Below are 27,263 nucleotides of genomic sequence, written 5' to 3'. Positions count from 1 at the left end.
CTGTGATCCTGGAGGGTGACTTTTCCTTGGGAGAGGTAGGTGTATCTTCGATGACAATCGGGCTGCTGGATTGAGGCTGTGGCTTGCCCGTCTTTATCCTAACACTTCTTCGAGCTTTAAAGTATAGAGGGGTCTCCCTCTTCCTCTTTTCTTTTGGCTTAGGTGGAGTGCTGAGGCCAGCTAATACAGCTGCTGCCTCCCGTGCCAGAATATCCACCTTCTTCTCTTTGGGTTTCACCTTTTCGGGGCTTCCTGTAGAAGCCTGTTTCTGCAATTTCGGGCTTCCTGTAGAAGCCTTTGTCTCTGTTTTCGGGCTTCCTGTAGAAGCCTGTTTCTTAATGATTTTCGGGCTTCCTGTAGAAGCCTGTTTCTGCTTTCCTGTAGACACAGGTGTCTCCACCTTTTCTTGCTTACCTGCCTGAGTTTTGCTTTTTGCTTTGGTTGCAGGTACTGTTGAGGTACTTGGGCTGACGTGGACCACCTCCGCTTTGTCCATTCTGCTCTTCAGCCTCTTTTCTCTTGCTGACAAGATAGGTGTGCCACCTTTTTCTTTGTCCTCCTTTTCCTCATGCTTCTTCTTTTGCTCTTTCTTCTGCACTGTGGTCGGGGTCTTCTGGCCTTTTTCTCTCTGTCCCTCGGCCACTGCTTCTTGTTCCTCACTGCTGGAGGAACCCGTTTCTTCGATAAACATCTTAATGTCTCCATCTTTTGTCAGATTACGGAAGGATTCCCATGAGAGGGGAACCTTATATGAATGCAGCACATCCTCCACAAGAAGCTTGATTAACCCATGGTGGGCTATCTGATCTGGTATGCCCTCTCTTAGCTTTGTGGCACACTCCATTAGAGACTGCAATAGGAAATAGGGGATGCTCAGTTTCTGTTCTACAGGAAGATCAATCCGGTGCGTCAATTCAGTGAGCAACCGAAAGTGATATGCATACACGATGCTAAAACAGCCTTCACAAGTGATATATTTCATGATTTCCAAACTGACTTCATTCCATGGTGGCAATAGACTCGTTCTTCGCACCCCGTTTTTTTCCTCCGAGAATTCTTCCTCAGGTGGAAAGAATTCTTTCTTTGCCTGCTAGCTCAGCTTTCTTTCGTCCTTATCCCATGGCAAACCCATATGAAGTTCTGTGATCCGACTGATATGTTGCGGAGTGAGCTTGAGGCTGAGGCCTCTGAAGTTCACTGTGGCCAGTGTCTGGGATTTCGGCCTCAGAGCCTGCAAGAATTCTTCGACCACTTCATCATCGTAACCCTGCAGCTTATCACAAAAAGACATCCACTGTGCTCATGTAAAGAGCTTCACCACTTCCTGGTTTTCCCTTAATTTGGTTGAATCAGTGGGTTCCCGTCTTATAAACCCACCCGGCATGATGAACACGGTTGTTTTAACTAAAGGTGGAAAACGCGAAAGAGACTTGGTCTATTGAGACAGAGCATGCACATAATCCACAAAATTCAACACAGTCTAATTATACTGACATCCTGTAGAATGACAGTATAGGCACAGCAAACAACAATTTCACCGATATCTTTATGACCAGACTGTGGACGATGATCTTGCCACTCTTACTAACCAGTTGCATGAAGAGTGCAGGGTTACCTCTTTAATTGGCCACCTTTTTCGTGAGGCATCCGCTTCCTTGTAGAAGACTGCGTTCCTGTAGAGACTGCGTTCCTGTAGAAACTGCGTTCCTGTAGAACTGTGTTCCTGTAGGAGCAGTGCGCAAATTTCGGGGAGGACTGTAATTGGACTGCGCTCGAGGTGTGCTTCACCGGCATTCTGGTAGCCAAAAGCTCGACGTATCAAAGTGCAGAGGAGATCATAATAGCCACTCGAGTTTGAAGTGGTGGTTGATAAATGCATGCGCATAATCTAGCCGATTAGATTTTGAATCGGCACAATCCGTGGCACGGGGGATGAGCTGTCCCCGCCGGACCGTTGGGTGACGTCATCCATCATTCGCCTGCGTATTCACTTGCTGCCGCATCCATTCCCACAGATCTGCTGCCGCCTTTTTCTGTTAAACTCATTGCTTCCGACGGGAGTGTTCTCACGTGCATGCTGCTCATTCTCTTCGTCGTGGCCGCCACCCAAACATCCAACTATACCATAACTAGCCGACGTGGCCAGTCGACTGGCCATACGGCCACTCAACCATTCACTTTTACGCTGTGCAAACAATTTAAGGTAAAATTCATGCGATTTGATGGAAGGAAGGGTCGAGACACTTACCTGCGTGGCTGCACACGAGTTTTCTAGTTTTTGGACGATGGTGAGTGGATCTACCTGCTGCATGCGAACTTACACAGACCCGGAAGCTCATGGTTACAGGCTGCTGACGATGGAGGGGATGCTTTGGTTGCGTGCGCCCGTGTTTCATTGGAGATGGCGGTGCTGTGAACGGTATCCACTCTAGCAGGTTGAACTGTTACAGGATTCCCGCGGGGTGTCTCGTAACAGCTCTTCCTCCTTGGGTGCATGCTGCACGACGGAGGATCTGGCCTTTCGATCACGCTCCCGGAGCTTCTGATGCCTGTGGTATGAGGTCTCATCATTTGTTTATCTTTGAAAATGGCTTTTCCCGTGAGAACTCAACGATCTGCTTTGTTGGTGCAGGGAACTTGGTTGCATGTCGACAAGGATGGTGGAGCAAGGTAACAGCGTTGTGCATGGGTGCCAACAGAGGCTTGCATGCATCCAAACCAATCCGTAGTTGCTAGATCTCGTTTTACAATGAATTATGGGCCGTCCCAAACTTCTACAGGAAGTTTCCTGTAGAACACAGAGCTTCCTGTAGGAAGTTTGCACTTTCCTGTAGAAAATCCGCGTCTTCCTGTAGAAAGACTGCATCTTCCTGTAGAAGATTCAAACCATGATAAAATTGCACATACCTTGAAAAAAACATGGATATCCTTGGAGAAGGTGCTGGTGAGGTCCCTTGACAGCATGATACAGACCCTTGGCTTTGAGTTGGAGGGTTTCCTCTCCGCCATAGAACATCTTCAACCCTTCTACAGGAAGTTTCCTGTAGAACACAGAGCTTCCTGTAGAAAGTCTGCATGCAATTTTACCATATTTTGCTTATTGCTTTTCTCTTTTTTCTTCTCTCTTTTTTTGAGAGATAACAGGGGCGCCTCAAAGAGGTTTTCAGCCGTGCCATCTGCCCTGAGCGCCTCAGAGAGGTTTTCACTCAAGGATCTTTTTCAAACCTTTTCCCCTATTTTTCTTTTTTGAAAGACAATAGGGGCGCCTCAATGAGGTTTTCACCCCTACTACCTGACTTGGGCGCCTCAGAGAGGTTTTCACCCAAGGATCTTTATTATTTTTTCTTTTTTTCTCTCTTTTTTTTTTTTTTTTTATCCTTCAGGGTATGCCAAAAGCAGAGGCAGAACCCTTCTCTATGACCAATACAGATTTCTCCATAGTTTTGATGAACTCTTGTCCTGAGAGAGGTCTCCTGTAGATCTTCAACCGATGCCCATTGACAAGCATGGGAATGGCTTCCTCATCAATGGTTCGAATAAGGACAGATCCATTGTCATGGCATCTTTCCACTGGATATGGTCCTAGCCATCTAGTTCTCAGCTTCCCCTTGAAATCTTTGTATCTGGAGTCATACAACAAAGCCCAATCTCCTGGCTGAAATTGCTTGTCATGGAGATGTTGGTCATGCCACACCTTTCTCTGAAGTTGCACCACTTCTGAGTGAAGGAGGGCCTGCATTCGATGCTCATCCAGGCCATTCAGCTGCAATAGCCTTTCTTGTTGTGCATGGCTGAGATCTAGGTCCAGCTGAGCTGCCATCCTCAAGGTGTTGTATTCAAACTCAATGGACAGCAAAGCTTTCTTCCCATAGACCAGCTCATACAGTGTGAAGCGGGTGGTGGTCTTCCAAGTGGTGTTGTAAGCCCATGTGGCTTCAACCAGGCGATCTGCCCAGTCCTTTCTGCTGCTGCTCACCACCTTAGTCAAGATCCCTTCTAACGCTCTATTGGTGACTTCCACCTACCCATTTGCTTGAGGGTGATAAGGGGTGGAAGTCCTATGCTTGATCTTGTGATGAGCTAGTAGATCTTCAACCAGGTTGGAGGTGAACTGGCTCCCTTGATCGGTGACCAGCTCTCTTGGATAGCCAAACTTATAGAAGATGTTTTCTCTTAGGAACTCGGCCACCTTTTCTTCTGTTGCTGCTTTGATTGCTTTGGTCTCTGCCCACTTTGTCAAATAGTCAGTACACACAATGATGTAAGACCTTTGCCTCGAAGAGGGGTTGATTGGGCCCACAAAGTCCATGCCCCACTTCTCAAATGGCTCAAGAGCCACTTGAGGTTGGAGAGGCATCTCATCCCTTTGGGTCGGTTTCCCCATTCTTTGGCATTGGTCACACTGACTGACATATCTTCTGACATCTTGATGGAGTGTGGGCCAATAGTAGCCTGCCTGCAGGATTTTGAAGGCAGTTCTCTTTGCTGCAAAATGTCCTCCACAAGGCCCATCATGACAAGTGAGGAGGATATCAAAGACTTCCTCCTCCCTTATACAACGCCTTAAGATCTGATCGGGGCCAAGCTTGAACAGATTGCCCCTGATCCAAGTAAATGAGGCACTTTTTCTGATGATTCTGCTCTTCTCTCTGGAAGATAGGTGTGGAGGGAACTGTGCTGAAACAAGATAGTTTGCTATATCAGCAAACCATGGAGAGAGTACTGAAATAGCAAACAGATGTTCATCGGGCATCTGGTCATCCACTATTCCATCCTCATCTGCAGACAAATCCAATCTTGATAAAAAGTCAGCAACAACATTTTCTCTACCTGGCTTGTCAACAATGGTCAAATCAAACTGCTGCAATAAAAGTAACCATCTAATAATGCGAGCATTCACATTTGGTTTGTTCATTAAATATCTAATTGCAGCATGGTCAGTATGTACAAAGGTCTGGTAACCAGTAATATAATGTCGGAACTTGTTCAGTGCACGGACCATAGCCAAGAATTCTTTCTCGGTTACAGTGTAATTCAGCTCAGCTTTGGACAAGTTTTTGCTAACAAAGTAAATGGCATATGGAAGTTTTTGCTCAACTTGTCCTAAAGCTACACCTATGGCTTTGTTCGAGGCATCAGTGTGGATGTGGAAAGGTAGGGCCCAGTTTGGACCTCTCAGGATTGGGGCTGACACCAACTTGTCCTTCAATTCATTTAAATCCCTCTGACAATCGTCAGTCCACTTAAACTCCACATCTTTTGCCAACAGACCAAACAATGGCGAGGCTAGCTTGCTGAAATCTTTAATGAATCTTCGGTAGTATCCTGCTAATCCTAAGAAACTCCAGACATCCCTTACCTTTTGAGGAGGTGGAACCCTCTTGATGAGAGCAATTTTGTTAGGATCCACCTGCAACCCTTGGCAAGAAATGGTATGGCCTAGCACGGTCCCTTCAGTCATTAGGAATTCACATTTTTCAGGACTAAGGGACAAGTTCATCTCGGTGCATTTGGTTAGGACTTTTCCCAGGTTGGACAATGCTTCCTGGAAGTTGGCCCCATAAGGGTAAAGTCATCCATATAGATTTCTACTGCATCATGGACAAGCTCCGAGAAGATGCTCAAGACAGCTCTCTGGAAGGTAGCAGGAGCATTTCATAGCCCGAAGGGAAGGACTCGATAGGCAAAGGTACCCCAAGGACAAGTGAAGGTGGTCTTATCTTGGTCTTCCGGGCTGATTTGGATTTGGTTGTACCCTCTAAACCCATCCAGGAAAGAGAAGAACTTCTTTCCTGCCAGTCCATCCAACACTTGATCTATGAAAGGTAGAGGGAAATGGTCTTTCTTGGTAGCTTTGTTCAGTTCTCGGTAGTCCACACAGATTCTCCATTTCCCATTTTTCTTGGGAACCAACACTAGAGGGGACACCCATTCACTATCTCAGATGGGGTAGATGAACCCGGCATCCAACAGTTTTTGCAATTCTTCCTTGACAATGTCCTTAAGGGTTGGATTCATTCTCCTCTGAGGTTGCCTTACCGGTTTACAATCCTCTTTGATGTATATATGATGGGTACAGACCGAAGGATGGACTCCTTTCATTTCCTTATAGCTCCAAGCAAAAGCATCTAGGTGGTTGGCCAACAGACTACACAGCTCCTTTTCTTGGGAAGGAGATAGGGAGGAGCTAGCTTGGGCGTCCTCCACTAATTTCTCTAAGGGTAGTGCACTGGAAGGTGGATTCTGGATCAAGGTCTCGATCAAGTCATCCTCGGTTGGGGGTCTCTTCTAGTGGTATCTAAGGTGCACAGAGGTGATGAGTACACCTCGTCTTCCTATGAGTACACCTTGTACAAAGATCCACTAAGGTGCTAGCTTGGGCGTCCTCCACCAATTTCTCTAAGGGTAGTGCACTGGAAGGTGGATTCTGGATCAAGGTCTCGATCAAGTCATCCTCGGTTGGGGGGTCTCTTCTAGTGGTATCTAAGGTGCACAGAGGTGATGAGTACACCTTGTCTTCCTCTCCTTCTTCCAACCAGAGTGGTAAGTCATGCTCTAAGGAGGGTTGGGCAGGAGGGTATAGGACTAGTTGCTTGGACATGGGACCATTTTTGATGGTCATGTTTCCTGCATGACAACTTATGTAAGCATTTGCAGTAGCTAACCAAGGCCTTCCCAAAATGAGAGGATATCCAGTAAGCTTTGCCTTTGGTTGCAGAACCAGGAAGTCTGCAGGGTATTCCCAAGAGTCAATAGAGACCAAGACATCCTCCACAATCCCTTCGGGAGTCACGATGGAGCGATCTGCTAATTGCAGTAATGTCGAGGTCTTCCTCAAGGAACCCTGAAGATTGAGTTTAAGCATGGTATCCCTGGTCATCACATTAATGGCAGCCCCCAGATCAATCAAGGTGTGAGGTATAATGGTGCCATTGATGTGGACATCTACTACATGACTTCTAGGATCTAGGTACTTTGGGCAGATGACTTGTCCTAACATAAGGTCAGATAGTTGTCCTATGACATTGATAGATGAAGCATCTTTCTTCCGTCTACCTAGGTGTTTGAAACACTTCTCCTTAACCAGTTTGTTGTATATTGGCACATCCTTGATGGCTTGGAGAAGTGGTATTTTTACACACAACTGCTTGAGCTCACCCAGAAGCTCATCTTCCTCTGGGTTGGGTTGTGTGGTGTCTGTTAGTCGCTCAGGAAAGTGTGGAATAGCCTTTGGTTCACTTTCCTGTTTATCTTCCTCATCCTCTGGGGGAGGAGGTTGGCGATCTGGTAGAGTCTTTCCAGATCGAAGATTGATCTCCTAGATCTCCACAGCATAGGTAGGGCATGAGGTTTCCCCAGTGTATACCTGCTGGGCCTGTCTATTGTTGGGGTTCGGGTTCAGTTGAGCAGGCATTTGAGGTTGCCTTGGAGGAGCAGGAGGTAATGGCTGAGGTTGAACTGGTGGTGGAGGCAAGATGGCAGGAGGAGTGTTGTATTGGGGCCTCCACCCCAACTGAGGTGCATTCCATTGAGGCTGTGGCTGGGCATGTGAGTGATATGAATGAGAAGTAGGTTGAGTGGGGTACTGAGGTGGGTAAGACCATGGAGGAGGCATGGACCATGAAGGATGAGCAGGGGGACCCCAGGAAGGCATAGGAGTCGACTGGTTGGGGCTGTAATAAGCTTGAGATGCCCCTTGCATCCCCTGCTGATAAGGTCTAGATCCTTGTGGCCTCCTTTGGTTGAGGTAATAGAGAGGTTCAGTGGGAGCTTCTGTCCCTTGGTACATGGCTTTAAACCCAGGTAAGGTTGGACACTGATTGGTGGGATGGTCCTCCTCACAAACGAAACACACTTCAACAGAATGCAATGGACATTCGTTCTTAGGGTTTCTCCTTGTGCACCTAGGGCAGAAGACAGCCAAGGCTCTCTCAGCTTCTTCTTTCTTCTGCTGAATCCTGAATGTGTCAAGCTGCATAGCAATGGTATGTCTCACCTCACTCTTAAGATCTTCTAATTGATTTGCAAGCTCATTTTTGGAGAAAGGGACATTAGTTGAGAGGAGGTTTCCTCTACCTCGTTTCCGAGCTGCCCTGGAGTGGTTTCTAAACACAGTCTTGATGTCCTCATAAGGCAGTTGGTAAATGTCTCCCCCAGCTAACATGTGAAGGGTATCTAAGAGGTCTTCAGGGACTCCTCGGAGTAGGACCAACTTGAGGGATTCAGGGTCAAGTGTGCACCTGGCCCGCTTATAGCTTAGTTGGAACCTCTCCTCATAATCCTCTAAGGACTCATCATTTCCCATGGTCATCCGAAAGATTTCCCCCTTTGTTTCCTTGGACCTACAGTAATCTCGGTACTTGGTATTGAAAGCTTGCTGCATCTGAGCCCAAGTGGTGATACTATTCCCAGGTAAGCCCATGAACCAGCGTAATGCTGCATCCTTAAGAGTGGAAGGGAAAAGTTTCAGTTTTTGCTCATCTTCAGTATAGTCATAGGTTCTACAAAGGACAGCAAACTCAAACAGGAAGGTATCCGTATCTTCAGTAGTCAGCCCATGGAAGTGAGGTAAGGCGGAGGGGCTAATGTTCTTCATTTTCATTTCTCCATTGGTCTCTCGGATGGGGAAGGCACCTTCTATTCTCTCATCTTCTCTTCTATTGTCAGCCATAGCTTCAGATGGAGTGGTCTCTAACTCTTCTTCAGCTATAGGATCTTTGGATATCCCAGGATGTTCACCTATAGGCTCTTCTGGGTCACTGTCACCAAAGAAGATAGAAGGGTGACTCAGTGATGTGGTGGGGGTGTTTGGTAGGAATTTGCCTAATCTATCTCGGTTCCTACGAGGCATGAAATGGAAAAGACCTTCTTTTTCTTTTGATTGTTTTTTCTTTTTTCTTGGGTACCTACAAAACTGAAACAGACTGATCTACAACTAACTATGAAAGATGTAGAATTAAACTGAAAGCAGGAAAGAACTAATCTACTTTGCTCAAATGAAATTGCAAGAATGGAAATGCTAGTTTACGCTTGCAGAAAGGAAATGCTATTCTATGAAAGCAGGAAATGCTAATCTATGAAAGCAGGAAATGTCTATGCTACTTTTGCAGAATGGAAATGAAATAAACTACTTAGCAGAAGGCAAGAGTAAGAAAGTAGAAGAAAAGCAACAATTACTAATACTCTGACGCTTCCCCGGCAACGGCGCCAAAATGATGGTGGGATCCAGTATTGTAGCAATAATGCTACAACTCCTGGAGCTCCCTATCTCTAAGTTTATCAACCCGGTAGTTCGTACAAACTTGGAAGCGACGGTGCTGTATGCACAAGTACTAGATCTTGTCGCAGCTGTCACTTGGTCAGCTGGCACAAGTCCGCTAGGGCTCAAGCCAACTTCTATATGCTCTCAGAAGAAGCTTTATGAGTGATGGATGAAAGCTATCTTGAAGGAAGCAAACCTACTTTGCAAAAAGGAAATTGAAAGCCAATGAAGCATGGAAACCCTAATAAACCCTAATTTAACTAGCTTGACCCTTACAATGCAAAAATGTGAATGAGACTTCTACCAATGATGTCGTACTTGCAGTGAGTTGAAATACATGAATCTAAACTATTTGCATCTGAAAAGACATGTTTTTGGATTTTGTCATTAAGTGGTTGGATTTATTGTGATGGTGCTTTTGATTAGGGTTTGACTGTGCAGGAGCGGTTCAAATGGAAGGAAAGCATGGGCAAGGTCAGGATGGCTAGGGGAGGTCCCAGAGGGTCTCTAGCATCAGTCCACAGAAGTCTACCACGTTCGGATGCTCAGCAACCGAGTTTGCAGGCTTCTACAGGAAGTCTGCAGGGGATCCTACAAGAAACTCAGGGGTTCTACAAGAAGTCTATGAAATTCTACAGGATGGTCGACCGTGGGAGTGTTGGGAGATGGTGAAGTGATGGAGTGGTGTGGGAGGATAGGTGAGATGGAGATGGACCTGGTGATGGCTCAGGAGCAGAGAAGTCAGATGGAGAAAGAGTGCATGTTGTAGGTTGATGGCTGGAAGGATGGGATCAATGAAAGGTCAAGTAAATGGAGTTACGTGAGTAATGGAAGAGCTGGAAGGTAAACGAGCTGAACAGAGGTCGAGAAGGTGACTTGAGGTGTGGTTGACAAGAAGAAGGAGGAAGTGGAATGATGTGGAGTAGTGTAAATGAAACAAATTGCTTATGAATGTCACCAAAACGAAAGTTCATTAACCTAAGCTACTTGTGATATAAACTCAGTGAACAACAATGTAAATCGTGAAGGAAACTCGTGCATGGAAGTGGAATAAAGAAGTATGGTTCAATATCAACAGTGCATGGATGGATCTTCAACGAAAATGACTATGTTGCAGCTTGCATGGAAGTGAAAAGAACTGCGTTTCTTTTTGGTGGTTGATATAGACTTCACCCCAATCCCTAAGCAGAGATGGCAGTGATCTCTAACAACCTTTTTCTGGAGCTCCAATGACTTATAACTATCCTCTTCTAACCTAAGCAACTGGAAGCAAATTCACCATAAACTAATCCTATTCAATCTCATAAAAACTAAATCAGCAAACTGTAAATTCAAATTGCATGTCAAAGTAAAGAACGAAGTGCTGGAACGAAAGGAAAATAACTTTACAACACAGAGGAGGTCTATTGCTCTCAGGTTGGGCCCTTAACCTGAGAGCTATATCTCCCTTAGAAACTCAGAATGAGATCAAAATCTGCCTCCTTTATTCATAACCAAAAATCTGATGTCATGCCAAAACTGGCTTACAAAAAGAACTAACACCGAGCTGTAGCTCGTACTTCAAAATTACAAGAGTAATGCAAAAGTTCAAAAAGCTCCTATCAAAGGCTACGGCCTCAGTATTTATGAAAAATGATAATCCAACAGGTTTCCATGATTTGCGGAGCTCGGCTGTCCAACTGAAGGTTAAACTGGTGATCCTGTAGAACAGTTGTAACTGCTGTTCCTGTAGAACAGTTGGCTGCCTCTAAGCTTGGTGGGGAGATTGGTTGGAGCTCGGAGCTATGGTGGGAATCACGAGGAAGGTCCCCAAGACTGTGGACATCCTCTCCTAAAAACCAGCAGTGCCACCTTACTGTCTCCTTGTCTCCTTTCTCGTGGTCTTTGCTCCCTTTTAATGCCAAAACCTGAAAGCATCATGCATTAGTCACGTAGATAAAATGCCTACCCTTCTTCCTACAAACAACACGAATAAACCAAGAAATGAATGCATAAGCAATAAAGATGAATGGTTTGAGCAAAGCAAGTAGGCCAAATGAGCCCAAATTGTACCAAAAATTAGGGCTCATCAGGTTCCTCAACCAATATTTTACCCAGGTCAATATGTGCCAAACTGAATGTTCAACCACAAAAATCCGCAGTGCGCATAGTTCAACTTGATCGATCGCAAGTCGAAGTGATAGGTGAACTTAACCGAGTCACCATAAGACTATCGTCTAACCCCAAGGTATGCCAGGTTATCGACATTCTAGTGGCTGATATCCTTGAATTTTATGGTTTGATTCTTAGCAGGGACTGGTCCGAGAAACTGCACGAATACTTTTCAACCGACTAGTCGCACATGTGGTTACCCTCCAATGGGAAACCAAATCAAATAAAGGTTGAACGAGAGTTGCACCAAAAATACATAGTGACGGATTTGGAAGGAGAGAATGAAGCCATAGCATACAACAACAATATCATAGGCAACTACTCAGTAGATTCTTTCCTCGGAAATTTCAATGCTCACATATCACCTTATTTGGAAAATTCAGTTTTGTCCCAAGTAGAAAACTTTTCCCAGACTGATGATTCAAAATGTGTTAGTTTTTTAGATAACCCTGTAAATATATCTTTATTTTGGAAATTATATTTTGATGGCTCTAAGTCCAACGAGGGAGCAGGAGCAGGATGCGTTCTAATTAGCCCAGACGGAAATAAGACTATGCTTACATGCAGACTCGAGTTCAATTGCACGAACAACACGGCGGAATACGAGGCCTTGGTGCAAGGCCTATACAAAGCAATCGGATTGAACGTCAAATATCTTCAAGTCTTTGTAGATTCTGAGATCGTCGTCAAACAGGTACGTAACACCATACACTGCCTGTCAAGTCATTTGAAGCACTATCAATCTTTAGTACAAGATCTCACTGCACATTTCATAGCATTCAATATTTCGTCAGTCCCGAGACTCCAAAATGCAAGCGCAGACCTGTTAGCTAATGTAGCCTCCAGACTCATTCCCTCCGAAGACTTTAGTCCAGATAGATTCTCGATACAGTTAATTTTTAAACCATCCATCCCTGACAACATCACCAACTGGAGGGTATTCAACGACGACCCAAACATCATAAGTTTCCTCAGCTCTGAAGGATCCTACTCAAACCAGATAATTGACGAAGACTGTCATGATCACCAAATACAACAAAATAGCACTGATAATGCTATACCCAAATCGGTGGTCAAACTAGAAGACTTATATGACTTAAAAAGTCGGTTCAAAAGGTGAGCTAATGCCAAGCTCTACAGTTCAACTCTGAACTACAAATCAGTGAACCTAGGAACCGATGAGAAGCCGCAAAACGTTAATCTAGGCCAAGGTCTAGCCCCCGAAGAGAAATCAGCATATATCCGTCTCCTACGACAGTACAAAAACATTTTTGCCTGGAATTACGATGAGCTGAAAACTTACAACACTTCTATCATTCAGCACACTATCCCTATGATTGACAACGAGAAACCTGTCCAACAGAAGCTCAGAAAAATCCACCCCAACTTGGAAAATTAGATAAAAACTGAGCTGAATAAGTTGTTGAGAGCCAGAATAATCTTCCCAGTCATACATTCCAAATGGGTATCCAATATGGTACCTGTTAGGAAGAAAAATGGAGATATTAGAATCTGCATCGACTTCCGGAATCTCAACAAAGCCTATCAGAAAGACAATTTTCCCCTCCCACCGATGGAGAAAATATTACAGGCAGTAGCAGGGTCAGAGTTAATGTCTTTCCTGGATGGATTTTCAGGATATAACCAAGTGCTAGTACACCCGGATGATCAGTTAAAAACCACCTTCCGAACAGAAATGGGGTACCTACGCGTATCGGAAGATGCTATTCGGTCTGATCAACGCCGGTGCTACTTTCCAGAGAGCCATGGACATTGCATTTAAAGGTTTAGTCAATAAATCGGTAGTGATTTACCTGGATGACATAACTGTGTACTCCAAGAACAGAAACGACCATCTCAAAGATTTGAAGCAAATCTTTCAAAGATGTTTGAGGTATGGGATCTCGCTTAACCCGAAGAAATCTTTTTTCGCGTTGAGTGAAGGGAAATTGCTAGGATTCATAGTGTCCAAATCGGGGATCCACATTGAACCTGACAGAATCAAGGAAATTTCTGAGATACCCATGCCCCATAACAAAAAGACCATGCAATCTTTCCTAGGACAGATCAATTTTGTGAAAAGGTTTGTCCCAGATTTTTCACGTATTATTTCTCCTTTACAAAAAATGATAAAAAAGAATTCAAACTTTAAATGGGGTCTAGACGAGCACGAAGCGTTTAACTTAATCAAACAAGCCATCATCAACGCTCCATCTTTAGCAACCCCAAATTTTTCAGAACCTTTTGTCTTATACATGTTTGCCTCAGAGAATTCTTATGCTGCAATTTTGACTCAAGCGAATCAAGAAAAGGTAGAAGCTCCAATCACATTTTTTAGTTCAAACTTACAAGGTGCTGAACTCAATTATTCGGACGTAGAGAAACAGGCATACGCCGTTTTCAAAGTGATCAAATATTTCAGACCTTTCTTGCTAAAGGCCCATACCAAGGTCATAGTACCGTTTCCAGCGGTAAGAAACCTCCTGATACAAAAGGATGTGGGCGAAAAGAGAGCGAATTGGATCACCGCCTTACAAGAATACGACCTGGAGATCAAGCCGACACACATCGTAAGAGGTCAAGGCTTCTACAAGATGTTAGCTGGAGCATCGCAAATCCCTGAAAACTCATCTGAAGAGGTACACGCGTATGAGGTAAGCCTAAACGACGCAGAATCATTATATGCTGACACCATTTATTTCCTTAAGAACGGGTATGCTCCATTTCACCTGGATCACACCAAGAAGAGAGCCCTGAGATTGAAAGCTAAACAATACCAGCTCGTAAATGATGTCCTGTTTAAAAGAAATTATGATTCTGTACTTCTTAGATGTCTTGAGAAAACTGAAGCCGAAAAGGTTTTGCAGGAACTCCACGATGGACCAGCAGGTGGACACTATGCTGGAGAAGCCACCGCACATAAAATCTTACGTGCAAGATATTACTGGCCTACGCTGTTCAAAGACTCGTACAATCACGTAAGGAAATGCCAGGTCTGCCAGACTGCTGCAGGAAAACAAAAGAAGTCATCCATGCCACTACATCCAGTTAACATCGAGCAGTCATTCAGTCAATGGGGCCTGGACATAATAGGTGAGATCGTTCCTCACTCCTCTAAACGGCATAGGTATATCCTCACAGCAACTGACTATTTTACTAAATGGGTAGAGGCGGTTCCTCTCAAGACAGCTAATTCTGAAAACATTGTTGAATTCATAGATCAGTTTATTATCACTAGGTTTGGATTCCCAACGGCCTTAATATTTGATAATGCTTCATATTTTTCTGGAAATACCATGACTGAGTTCGTGCTCAAAAGAGGGTTCAAACTGAAGTATTCTGCCAACTACTATCCGCAAGGTAATGGGTTGGCTGAATCGACAAACAAGAACCTAATCAGGATTATTAAAAAAACAGTTGACCAAAACCAAAAGAATTGGCACAAAGCGCTGGTAAACGGCTTATGGGCAGACAAAATTACAAAGAAAGCCTCTATCAGCACTTCTCCCTTTAATCTAGTTTACGGGAGAGAAGCAGCTCTTCCTACTCACTTAGTCATTCCCTCCTTGTCCTTAGTACAATAGATTGATGAAGTATCTACTTCCTCCTTACAATTAAGACAAATGGAAATAATCAAGCTAGAAGAACAATGAGAACAGGCTAGGAAAACCCATGCTCACCACCAAGCGCTAATAAAATCCTCTTTTGACTCGAACATAATGACCAGAAAAAACTTTCAGATGGGAGATTTAGTTTTGAAGTGGGATAAGGCTCATGAAGAAAAGGGCAAACATACGAAATTCCAGAAGCTATGGCTTGGTCCTTTTCAGATTGTAGAAGTCATAGGCCCCTTGACCTTTTTGTTGCAGGACTTAACAGGCAGGAAAGATTCTCTGCCCGTGAATGGACAAATTCTCAAAATGTATTTCCCATAGAAGGTCACTCTTCTATTTTTGTAGGATAATTTTAGTTTTATTTTAGTTTTTTTTTCTTCTTATAAATAAAGGTTGGTTGTAAATGATCATAAATAGTATTCATGAAGGAACATACCATTTCTCTATCAGATTTTGATTTCACTTGTATAAATAGCAAAACTTTTCGAAAATCTGGCTTTTATTATTGACAGATAGAGTTAACTTTAGCCTGAATATGATGTTAGTTTCAACCTCAAAGAAATCTGGGACGAAAGTAACCTTTGGCAAAAAATTGTTTTACGCCAATGCAATGAAAGATATCATCAATAATAAAATAAGTATTCTCTGCAAAACTGTTGTTTTTAAACTCTATTATTGTCGTCCAGAGCTTTCTTAAGGAAAAACAATGACTTCCTCCCTACTAACGAAAATCGCAGCATCCAGAGAAACAATCCAAGAGAACACCATATCTCAAAGAATAAGAGGTCTCATCACGAGCCGGCTTATCATGATCACAGATATATAACTTGCTGACTTTGCCAATACTGTCTACCAAAACAGGGCAACGACTCAAGATTGTTGCAATCAAAAGACAAGGGGTCTCATCACGAGCCAGCTTGTTCAGCAAAAGTGTAAATCAAGTGAATGACTGTGTCATAATTTGGCCACCAAACCAAGACATTTTTCTTTAGAGAATAAAAAATTAAGAAAGAAAGAAAAAGGGTCGAAGGGATTTTTCTCTAGAATGTTGTAAATAACCTCAAGCAGGAAAAAGGATCATTGATGGATAACATGGTAACCCTGTCGAGGCTATGGACGCTTGCGGGTAGCAGAGGCTCTACCTAAGACAAATGAGCATATTTTACAAAGCCAATATGCAGAGAAGACCTTATTTCATATTTGAAAAGACCGAGTAATGTCTGGTGCGAATACAAGAAATAACCCAGAGGGAGCAAACAATCGGAATGAAATAAAAGTTGTGACGAAACATCATTGACAGGATAAGGGGTAATACTCTATCTGTCCATAACAAAATTTAGATATACGAAAAATTTTCTGTTTTGGAAGTGAAAGTGCAATAGAACAAGCAGAGATAACTGGTTCTTCACAGTGAATCGCCATTGTTGTGGTCACCAACAACCCCCCCTCTTTGTTTGATATTAGCTTATAACATCAAGCAAAGGGGGGACCCTGAACAAAAAATCCAAAAAATATTTTGTTAAATTTTTTGTATTTTTCTCCCTAAGGCTTAAATCGCATCGCAGGGAAAGGCCGAAGCATCCCCCAAGCGCAAAAAACAAAACTGCGAAAGAGCGACGCGAAGTTCATCGCGTCGCATGCATTCCAAGCACTCTTAAAAAGAAGATCTTCAAGAAACGCCGATCGCCGATATGCGACATTGCACATCGCAAACGTCGCACTAAGAAGCGTAAGCCATCGAATGAAATTTGTGATCTGCGATGTCTGCGATCTGCGATATAAAAAGACTCATCGCAAGAATTCTCCGACGTACACGATAGATCCAAGTTTGAGCGCGCACATTAAATGGAATTAATGACCGCATGCTTGAGTATCCAGAGATGATTGCATCACATTTTTCGAAGAGTCAAGTCATGATGAATGTCAGAATTATGCATTCATTAGAATTTAATGCTTTCATGTCAATCTTCTCATTTTTCCTTCTTCTTTGCGTAGACTGCAAGACACGCAACTGATATAAATGTATATGCAGGAAACATCAAAGGAAAAAGGGAAAGCGCCAATCAGATAACAGAGAGAAGATGCCTCCGCAAATGGATGCCGCATACAGCAGGACCGCGGATTCCAAACCATCAGCCAACCGGCACTGATGAAATTAGACTGTCCAAGACGAAGAGTCAAAGGCACACAAAAGCAGCGTGTTTGCAAAAGATCTTGAAGCTCATACTTGGTAAAGCAGAGAAAGAAGTGCAAGAGAAGGAGGATGCTCCAGAAAAGCCCGGAACAAAGAACGGAAGAAATTCTCAACACAGGGAGTTGCCCATACAGCACGGCTCCTAACTCACTCAGTCATTCGCACGACCAGAAACCAAAATAGCAACAGCAAAATCAGTTCGAGAAGAATCTGGGTTGTGCTAAGTATATACGCAGCGAATACACCCAGCTAGAGAAATATTTTCGAAAATATCTTCTGGTCTGTCAGAAGGAGTTGCCAGCTCTTGTTATTTCCACTTTCATCTCCCGAGCGAAAGAAGAAGGCAGCCAGCCGACTCTTCCCAGGCAAACGTTGCATTGTTTACAGCACTAAAGGGAATATACAGAAACGGTCAGAAATTAGATTTAAGTTTTAGAAATAAATTTGCTTTTAGTAAAGGGCGGTGATTTGAAGCCATTTCCCTAAATTCGTGTAAATAAGATTAATTAGTTAGCAGTATTTAACCCTTCTCATGGCATTTAGAGAAGGGTCTGGAAATCTGTCAAAAAACTTGTCCTCAGAACATGCACTTCTGCACCCTCGGAGGAGGTTTTTGATGAATGGATGGATCAAGATTTATTTATGTTTGCATTTTAATGTCTGTTACTGATGTTGCACTTCTGTACTCTTAGCAGATATTAGAAACAAGTAGAAATAAATCATTATTGCTTGAAGTTTATTAGTGAAGTCAGTCATAAATGGTACTTTTATCTCTTGACTAAATTCCGCTAGTATTCCTAAAGTGATATGCAGCTGAGTTCTTTATATGTTACTGTATGAATGTATGTATTACCATTTGGCACTTCTGTATGGTGGAGTCATTTATTTATGCTTGACATATGAATAACTAATTATGTGATATGTTGTTCACAACTGTTCTGCCTAACTTCTTATGCAGAGTGGTTTATCGTTATTGATTTATGTTCTGATAATAGCTGAATGATCTTTATTACCAGCTGTTGTTTGAAATCTTTATAGATTGCATAAACAAAAGAAAACACCTCGGGTTAGCGTAGATTAGATGTATTGTTTTTCTTCATTAGATTACATTAGCATAGAGTTAGTTTAGCAGTTAGAATTAGGACTAGCTTAGAAAAACCTTTAAATCAATACCATTAAACTCTACACACACACGCACACCCTTCACATTGGGAAACTGGTCCCATTACCTCGAGTCGGACCCGCTACTCCAAACGGGAAAGGAGCCGCCAACCAGGTTCCGGACCGGGTGGGTATCCCCCTTGTTGTCGACCCGATTTCGGGGCCCTCAACACTCATGTACATGAAAATGAATTTATAAAGCTGAGCATGGGAATGCCCACCTCAGCTAGATCATGAAAATATTATGATGATAATGTATTGTATTGTATCTTATTACAGGTCTCCTTCCAGCTTGAAAGAACTTCAGATCCTCATGATAAAGCATTTCACCCGACATCAACAAATTAACGACCTCGTGCTTTAGGGGCAACTGTTATAGACATTTTTGGGCACTGCAACCCCAATCATAAATGTCAATAAAACAAGGGCTATTAAGTCCCTAAAAGTGTTGTGCCAACCCCTAAAAGAACAAGGTCAACTGATTACATGTTCTCCTAGAAGTTCTCCATGAAAAACTACTCAGAACTGGTCAAAACTGGACCATTTCACCTGCTCCATAGGAAAAGTGCATTGCATCTCACCTGAATACACACAATAGGTGTGTTGCATTTCAAAAATCCCTTCTATGGGCTGCGATGGGCGAGAAGGGACAAATGGCAGGGTCAATCCGCAAGGTGGAAGAGCATGGAATCTTCCAGAAGCTTCTCCTGTGACACTTGCCTCTCTGAATTCGACCAGGGATGAGTAAGAGATCATCAATCTCCAAGTGGAATCAAGAACTACCAGAGAGAAGAAGCTAATCAAATCTCAAAAGTTGACTCACCCTCCTTGCAAACATCTATATATGGATCCCTCATCCCAGAGATCCAGGGGCTGGAATTTTGTATCTTGTAAGGAAGTGCTGCTAGTTTCTGGGTGCAATATCATAGTGTTGGGTGATATAAGCTTGTCATGAGGTGAAAGAAGGGCTTCTTGCTAAGAGGATGATGTTGGGTCAGAACAATTGGTTGTAACTCTCTTGGCTCTTTCTTGATTATCAATAAAGCTATTCAAGTTTTCCTCCATTCTCTTGTGTGATTTATGTTTTATGCATTTGTATGGTCAATTTACATCTGATCCTAAATTGTTTATGATAATAGATCTATGTTCTCGTATAGTGGTATGCTGCTTTGATTCTACAGGTACTCCGTGAAGCTAGGTATACAAGAAAGCAAGTAGCAAAGGACTATCAGAAGAGAGAGGGATCGAGCAAGGAACCAAGCGCAAGACAGAGGTTGGTCTCCTTTATTCTTCTCTCATCTATCTTTCATAAAGGAAAATGAAAGTAGTTTTACTTTGTTTGTTTCTAAGGTAGCTACCAGCCTTAGTGGGATTAGCAGTTCTGCATAGACACTTTTCCCTGTAACAAGGGGTAGGTCCAACATAAGACATTAGAGGTACAAATGCAACAGGAATAAATATTGGTCCCAACAGATTTGTGATTGGAGGATTGTATGGAGGAAAGAATCCTTTAGTAAAGAAATATTCGAGTAAGCTTGAATCGTGGGATTTCCAAACTGACTTTGTGTTATATCTAAGAGACTAATTTCCCGAAGATGGGTAATCTGGTTCATTGGGGCTCGGTGGATCCTCCACAATGACTGGGGGAAGGCCTAACAATCGTCCAGATTGACGACGAGGGCCAAATGTAGCCACGATGAATAATAAATTTTATCAATAGATTTTATAGTGATATTTATTAAAGTCTCAGTGATAACAATCTGGCACATAAAAAAATAAAAATACACTAAGGAAATCAATCAACAAGCAGAGGGAAATGACCCTGTCTAATAACCACCGATCACTGGAGATGAAACCTAGTATCACAATAGATAACAGAGAGATTTTTTTTTTCCGAAGAAAAAACCGTAACTTTTATTAAAAAGATAATGAAAAGTTACATCTGCATATGCACTGAAGCATACTGAGATCTGCCACAAAGGCTCTACGCAGCGTTAGAAAACTAACGTGCAAAAAGAAAAAAAGAGAATGAAAAGAGGGAGAAGAGAAAGAGAAGAGGCAGAAAATACTGAAAAAGGTTCATGTTTTCCGCCCCTTTTTCTTTTCGACCTTACGCCACTCGCCTTGGGTGGGCTCGGTCGGTGCGATGATCAACTGTGTTTCTACATTCTGTGATCCAATTTCTTTGTCTGAATCTGAAGTATCTGAGTGGTGATGTCGCTTGGTGCCTCCTGTGCTGTGGTCCACGCTTGTCATCTCTGCCTTGTTGTCTGTTGTGTTTTCTCTCTGTTTCTCCATTTCTTGAGCTACCTCGGTCTTCTCTGCAGGGGTCTCTTCCTCCTCTGCTTCTGATTCTTCATCATCTAAAATTGGTGGTGAGAATTTCCATTCTTTCTTCTACTTCCCTTTCTGTTTCCTTTTACTCTTGGCTTCTGGGCATGTGCTTTGTAGGTGACCTGTCTGCCTACAAAGTCTACATCTGAAAGCAGTGTTTTCATAGTCTAGCACTTGAAGCCAGTTTTGTTGTTTGTAGATCAGCCTTATATTGTCCGGCAGCCCTTTGCTTAAATCTACTTCCACACAGATACGTGCATAAGTGTAGATCCTTTCATCAGTCCTGTCCAAATCTGTTTTGATATATTTTCCAATGCTGTTCCCAATGCCTTCCAGCACTCGTTCATTCCAAAAATGCAGCGGTAGATTATACAATCTAACCCAAACCGGCATTTTGGTTACAGTCATTTTGTTTGGATCAAAATCTGGGAACCATGGGGTCATAAATAGCCCCGATGTTCCCCAAAACCAGGGTCCTGCACTAATAACTGTGTCTCTGACTTCCTTGGATGAAAATTTAACTATAAAAAACCCCTTTGAGCAGAGGTGGATATCGCATTCCATGGTCCAGCTGGTGAAGATCCAATGGAATAGATCCAGGGGTTTAGGCCAGAAACTGTTGAAACGGCAAATGAGGGCTTGCGTTTCGTAAGATTTTACAAAATCATCCAGCCCAGAAGAATCTAAATTTAAAGTTGGGATTTGCTCTGCCTGGTCTACTATATATGGCCTGGGTATATTGCTGGGCTTATTTCCTCCTTGATCTGACGATGGCCCCAAATCTCTGTTGCCTTGTAAAATGTTTTTGTAGGATATGCCTCCTTTTGGTTGATGCTGAGGTACTACTTTCCCCTTGACTCCCCCTAAATTGCTTGACTGTCCCTGAGGAGGAGCCCCTCCTCTCAGCCTCATGTTTAATACAATGGTTGTTCCTATGCTGATCTCATAGCTTTTCATCGTTCTATAGTCCTGGAGGGACCGCCTACCACTCACCAGATGTTGGGTTTGAACTGGATACCCCAGTTCTGTCCAAATCTGCTGTTTCAGTTGCAGGATGGTGCCTTCTGCGTGAACCCACAATAAACGGGTTTTCCCCACAGGGAGGTTAATTAAAATCTGAAAACGAGTTGATCTTACCTGCTCTGGCTGTGAGCAAACTTCCAGATCCGGTCTCGTTTTGTGTTGTCTTCCTTGGTGCATGTCTTGATATGCCTCCCCTCTGCACGATCTGTGCTTGGTGTGTCCGATCTGCTGCCTGGGGTCTTGAATATTGGCTGGTTCAGGTAAATCTGGGCTGGATCTGAAAAGATTTAGCCACTGCTTTGAAGGGGGGAGCAGATCTGCAGCATGCAGACCCCCCCTACCATTTCTTTTTGCGTTCTGGCACTTCTTGTTCTCAAAATGCAGTGTGGCATGGCTGCGGCCTTGATCATAGTCGTAGTTTGAGCCTTCGATCTGGTTCCTGGGGTCAGGAGGGCCTAGATCTTGTAGATCCAAGCCGTAGCTACAAATTTTGGGGCCATGCGTTGAAGAGGGAAATGGATCAGTAACATGCAGGCCCCTCCATTCGTTTTTCCATTCGTTCTGGGTTTGCCGAAGCTTGATCTCTAAACCCCATGTGGTCCGACGGCTTCCTTGTTCAAGTGCGCTATTTGGGTTTTCGTTTTTCCACCATGTAATGCCCTCCTCGTGGATCCACGCACAGAGGTTTGCTTCTGTTATGGCCCTCGCCTCGCGATATCTTTGCAGACTTGTACTTCTCTCCCATTCCAGGAGCCTTAGTTTCCAATGGATCGAAAGCCCTTCTGATACGCCGCCGCTTTGGTCTGGGTTAATTTGGAGCGAGGCACCCCATTTATCTGAAAGCGCAGAATGCTTCCCATCAGCGGCAATCGTTTGCCCATTCCCTGAATCGCTTTCAGGTCCGGAGCTTGACTTGAGAGCCGATGCTGCTGCATAACGAACCCTGCTCGGTGATACCCTAACCATCGCCATCCTACTAGTTACCTAATGTTATAAATGGTTTTCGATTTAATACTCTTATTATTCTTGATAACAGAGAGATTTGGCCAAATGTACAGTTACAATTACTCTTGAGCTTCGCCTGAACCTCAGATTAAGGGGCCAAGTACTCTTGTGAAGATGAGAACCCTCCAAAAAACTAAAGATAGATTAGGTTCATTTATGTTAGGTATGAGTGAAGCTCACCCCAATCACCTTGTGTTCATCCCTAAATGTATGGCCAATAAGGATACCTCAAATCACAGACACTATCGGGCGGGACATAGTCGCATACAATACGCTATGTGGCCAGGATACCTGAGTCCCCGACTCAGCTCAGATATCCCTAAAGGGATCCCCAATACAAAGAATACACAAAGGAGATGTAAGCGAAGGTAGGCTACCTTCGTTTACAGTCTAATGTTGTCTCGTATTTAGCTTCGCTTTTATTGGAGTGGTCCCGAATAGTATGAGTGCAAAAGGATTTCTCTCGTTAATGACACTAGTTTTGGTGTATGATCTTGGGCAGTTAACTCACACTGCCTAACCCAAGATCCTAGCCTAAACTAATGTGTATTTACTCTAAAAAAAAGTTACTGATTGATTTTATTAGGTATATTTTAAGTGTGCTTCGTTAGAGTCTTCGGTAAGGGTGTTGACGTATGAAGTTATATGGGACTTTGACTCAAATCATGTAAAAAAAATGCTTGTAAATTTCACTTTCGATGAAGAAGTTGCTTATACAAAGGGAGAGTCATTCATACATCAATATATATACCATGCATCCTATCCAGTAAAACACTAGAACAACTAACAGAATGACAATGCTCACTAACAACTTTTGAAACCAAATAATGCAGATTTAACCAACTAAGCAGAAAATACTAAAACTTTTATATTTTTCTTTTATGAAAACAAAAACTTTAAGAAGTAAAGCTATTTTCATAAAAAAAAAAAAATTGTTTAGCATACAAATCAGTCAAACAAGCATAGCTGCAGATCCCTGATCAATCTACAACCATATTTCCCAACCCATGAGGTGATAGAGAAGTTTGTTTATCAAGAAATGGTTTGCTAACACTCTGTACTAGAGGCTACAAAGAGTTACTTGCAGCACTAATGCACTGTTTGTGACGCCACAGTGCTTTATAAAGCACTTTTTACGTTAACAAATAGCGTTAGTGAGGAAAAAGGCTCAAAAATAAGTTGTGGGGATCATATCTAGGGTTGAGAACTGAGAGAAGGGTGTTGTATAGTCCTGAGTGGTCAGAAAGGGAATGAAGAAGTACATGAAGGCTTGGAAGAAAGAGAGATCTAGGAACTTTCTGGGAAAACCGGGAACCAAGTGTAGTCCCCAGTGGAGTCAACAATTCTGCTATACAGATCAATGAACAGGTGTTTGGATGATGTAGAAACCCTCAAGGATCTTCTCCAGATCCTTGGCAGACTGTAAGATTAGTTGCAGCTGTCACAAATATGCATGCATATCTATGTTTAACATTTAATGAATGGTGGGTCCCTATTATACTAGTTATTACCCCATTACTATTGTAGTTGTACCCCTTATTAATATTGTTGCGCCCCTATTATCCCCATATTGTCATTACTGTGCCCCATAGAATCCCTCTATTGTTATTTTTGTGGCTTTATATTATTATTGTTAGGTCGACTGGGTTATATTGTGACTCCTTAGACTCCTATATATAGAAAGGAGGTTTTGTCATTTGAATCATCCAAGAATTGTTCATTTATGTAATGTAAAGTAGGTTTCCCCCTTAAAGACGCTGAATTCTAAGGCGTTGATCTATCTTTTCTATCTTTTTCTTGAGTTGGTTTCATAACATTTGGTATCAGAGGTTTGGATTCTAGGGTTTCGCTGCTCCAAACAGGTCATCGTGGCATTTTTGATATAATTTTTTTGTATGACGTTTTAGAAGCTAAAAAAAAAAACCATTTTAGAAGACGTCGCGTGAAGCTCGGATCCGAATTTTAGAGCTTTTCGCGCTATATTTGCGGAGATATGATTTGAGGAAGTTGGTCTTTTTGTAGACTCCTGAATTACATTCCAAACAGGTGACCTGGGGAAAATCGTCATAACTTTCTCTCTAAGCATCTGATTGAAATTTCGTAAGAAGCTACAGAAAGAGGATGGAATGTAGTTTCTTTCATATCTTTTTCAGAGCCAAAGGTTGAAACAGGGACACGTGTCACGTCGTACAAGTTCGCTCTACTGAACTAGTCTATAATCAGGTCACTGTGGGAGATTTGACATAACTCTTCCTTGGAGAATCCAATTGGGATTAGACTGGTGGCATTGGAAAGAGGACACAGAGGGCTACTACGATCACAATTTTAGAATTGGATGATCCAAAATTAAAAAGATACATTAGAGGAAATATCGAGCTTCGACAAAGTGAAAAAAGGTGTGTAGACTTTTTTAAATTTTTGCTTAAGCTTGGTTTGAAAAATTATATTGAAGGAATTCAAAGGGCATAGTAGAGCATTGTTATTGGTAACTGATGCCCAAAGGAAAGAAAATGCAAACACCTAGTAAGCAAACTGAAAGTAGTAGCATGACTCATGAAGAAGAGGAAGAAATGCTACATGATATATCAAAATTACAAGACCAAGTGCAACAAATGTCAGTCTCACAAAAGCTAATAGAAGCTAAGATAAATGGCATGGAATCTAAGATAAAGGGCATGGAAGATAAGATGAATGGCATGGAAGCTAAGATGGATGATTTGAAGACAGATTTGAAGACAGACATGGAAGAATTAAATATAAATATGAATAAGTTGCTACAAGAAATGGTCACTAATGGTGAAAGGGTAGTAAAGGAAACTAATGATGAGAACAAAAGAAATGTTAATCATGATTCCATAGACCCTAACATTGGATCGAAGACCCACCATATTCCAAAAATCGATATGAGGAAGTTTGATGGCAAGGATCCTGCAACAAGGATATTACAAATGGAGCACTTTTTCGATCTCAATAATGTGCAAAACACACAAAAGGTACGTATTGCAACTTTATATTTGTAACCAAATCAGTTTGTATGGTATCAATGGCTTTGCTCTCTTAAACAAATTATCACTTGGGCAATTTTTACAGAAGAATTGACAGCACATTATGAGGATATAAAAAGCAACACTTTTTTTAGCCAATTGATAAGTCTCAAACAAAAGGGTTCAATAATGGAGCACATTGAGGAGTTCCAAAAATTGAACATAAGGGTAAAAAATATTCAAAAGGAGCATAGGATTGATGTGTTAATAGGGACTTTAAAGGATAATATCCAACATGATGTTCGCCTTTGGGAACCTGATTCATTAGAGAAGGCATTCAAGTTAGCAAGAAAAACGGAAAGCAAAATTATGGCAACCAGGAAGCATACCACTCACAACTATAAAGATGGAAGTGTTGTTGCCCCTAGTCTTCCACAACCTATAAGGTTGACACCACAACAATTGGAAGAAAAAAGAGCAAAAGGGCTTTGTTACAGTTGTGATAGAAAATACACTAAAGGTCATAAGTCTGCTGAGAAGAAATTATTCTACATAGATTGTGAAGAGGAAGAAGAAAAGGAGTAAGAAAGGTCTAAAGAAGAGGATATACTCTAGGAACAAAGCCTAGATAAAGAAGAAATGAATCCGACCATATCTTGTAATGCATTGGCGGGAATTACCACTCCTCAAACCATCAAGATAGAAGGACAAATCAAGAAGAAAAAGGCAATAGTGTTGATTGATTCAGGAAGTACCCACAATTTTATTCATTGTAAGGTAGCAAAAGAATTGAATTGCTTCTTTTATCCAGCACCAGAGTGTCAAGTGATGGTTGCAAATGGAGGAACAATAAATTGCTCGGGAAAGTGCAATAATATCAAGCTATCCATGGGAGAATATGTATTGACTAGCCCAATGCTTTCCATTCCAATGGGAGGTGTTGATGTTGTACTAGGAGTCCAATGGCTACAATCCTTGGGTACAATAGCTTTTAATTCTCAAGAACTTTTCATGAAATTTTCTGTGGAAGGAAAGGAAGTTGAATTAAGGGTTATTGCAGGGAAACCGGGAAAGATAATCAGCTCTAACGGTATGACAAAGCTTCTAAAAAAGGAACAAAGAGGTGTAATTGCACAATTATGTTTGCTAGATGTTTCCACATTGGAATCATCTATTTCTCTAGATCTCCAAAAAGTCTTGGACAATCACTCCAAGGTATTTGAGACTCCCAAAGGTCTCCCACCTATTCGTGATCATGATCATGCTATTCATCTGATTCCAGGAAGTGCTCCTCCAAACATCAGGCCGTACAGATATCCCTATGCCCAAAAGAGTGAAATTGAACGTATGGTTGCAGAAATGCTAGAGGCTGGTATAATTCAACCGAGTCAAAGTTCTTTCTCTGCTCCAGTAGTATTGGTGCACAAGAAGGATGGATCATGGTGCATGTGTCCGGATTATAGGGAGCTCAACAAGCTCACTATTAAAGATAAGTTTCCCATTCCTGTCATTGATGAATTACTAGATGAATTGCA

This window comes from Pinus tabuliformis, chromosome 1_2, assembly GCF_031772625.1.
Source record: "Pinus tabuliformis cultivar Carrire ecotype Pingquan chromosome 1_2, CPIR1, whole genome shotgun sequence".
Lineage (NCBI taxonomy): Eukaryota > Viridiplantae > Streptophyta > Pinopsida > Pinales > Pinaceae > Pinus > Pinus tabuliformis.
Note: the sequence above shows the minus strand (reverse complement) of the source record.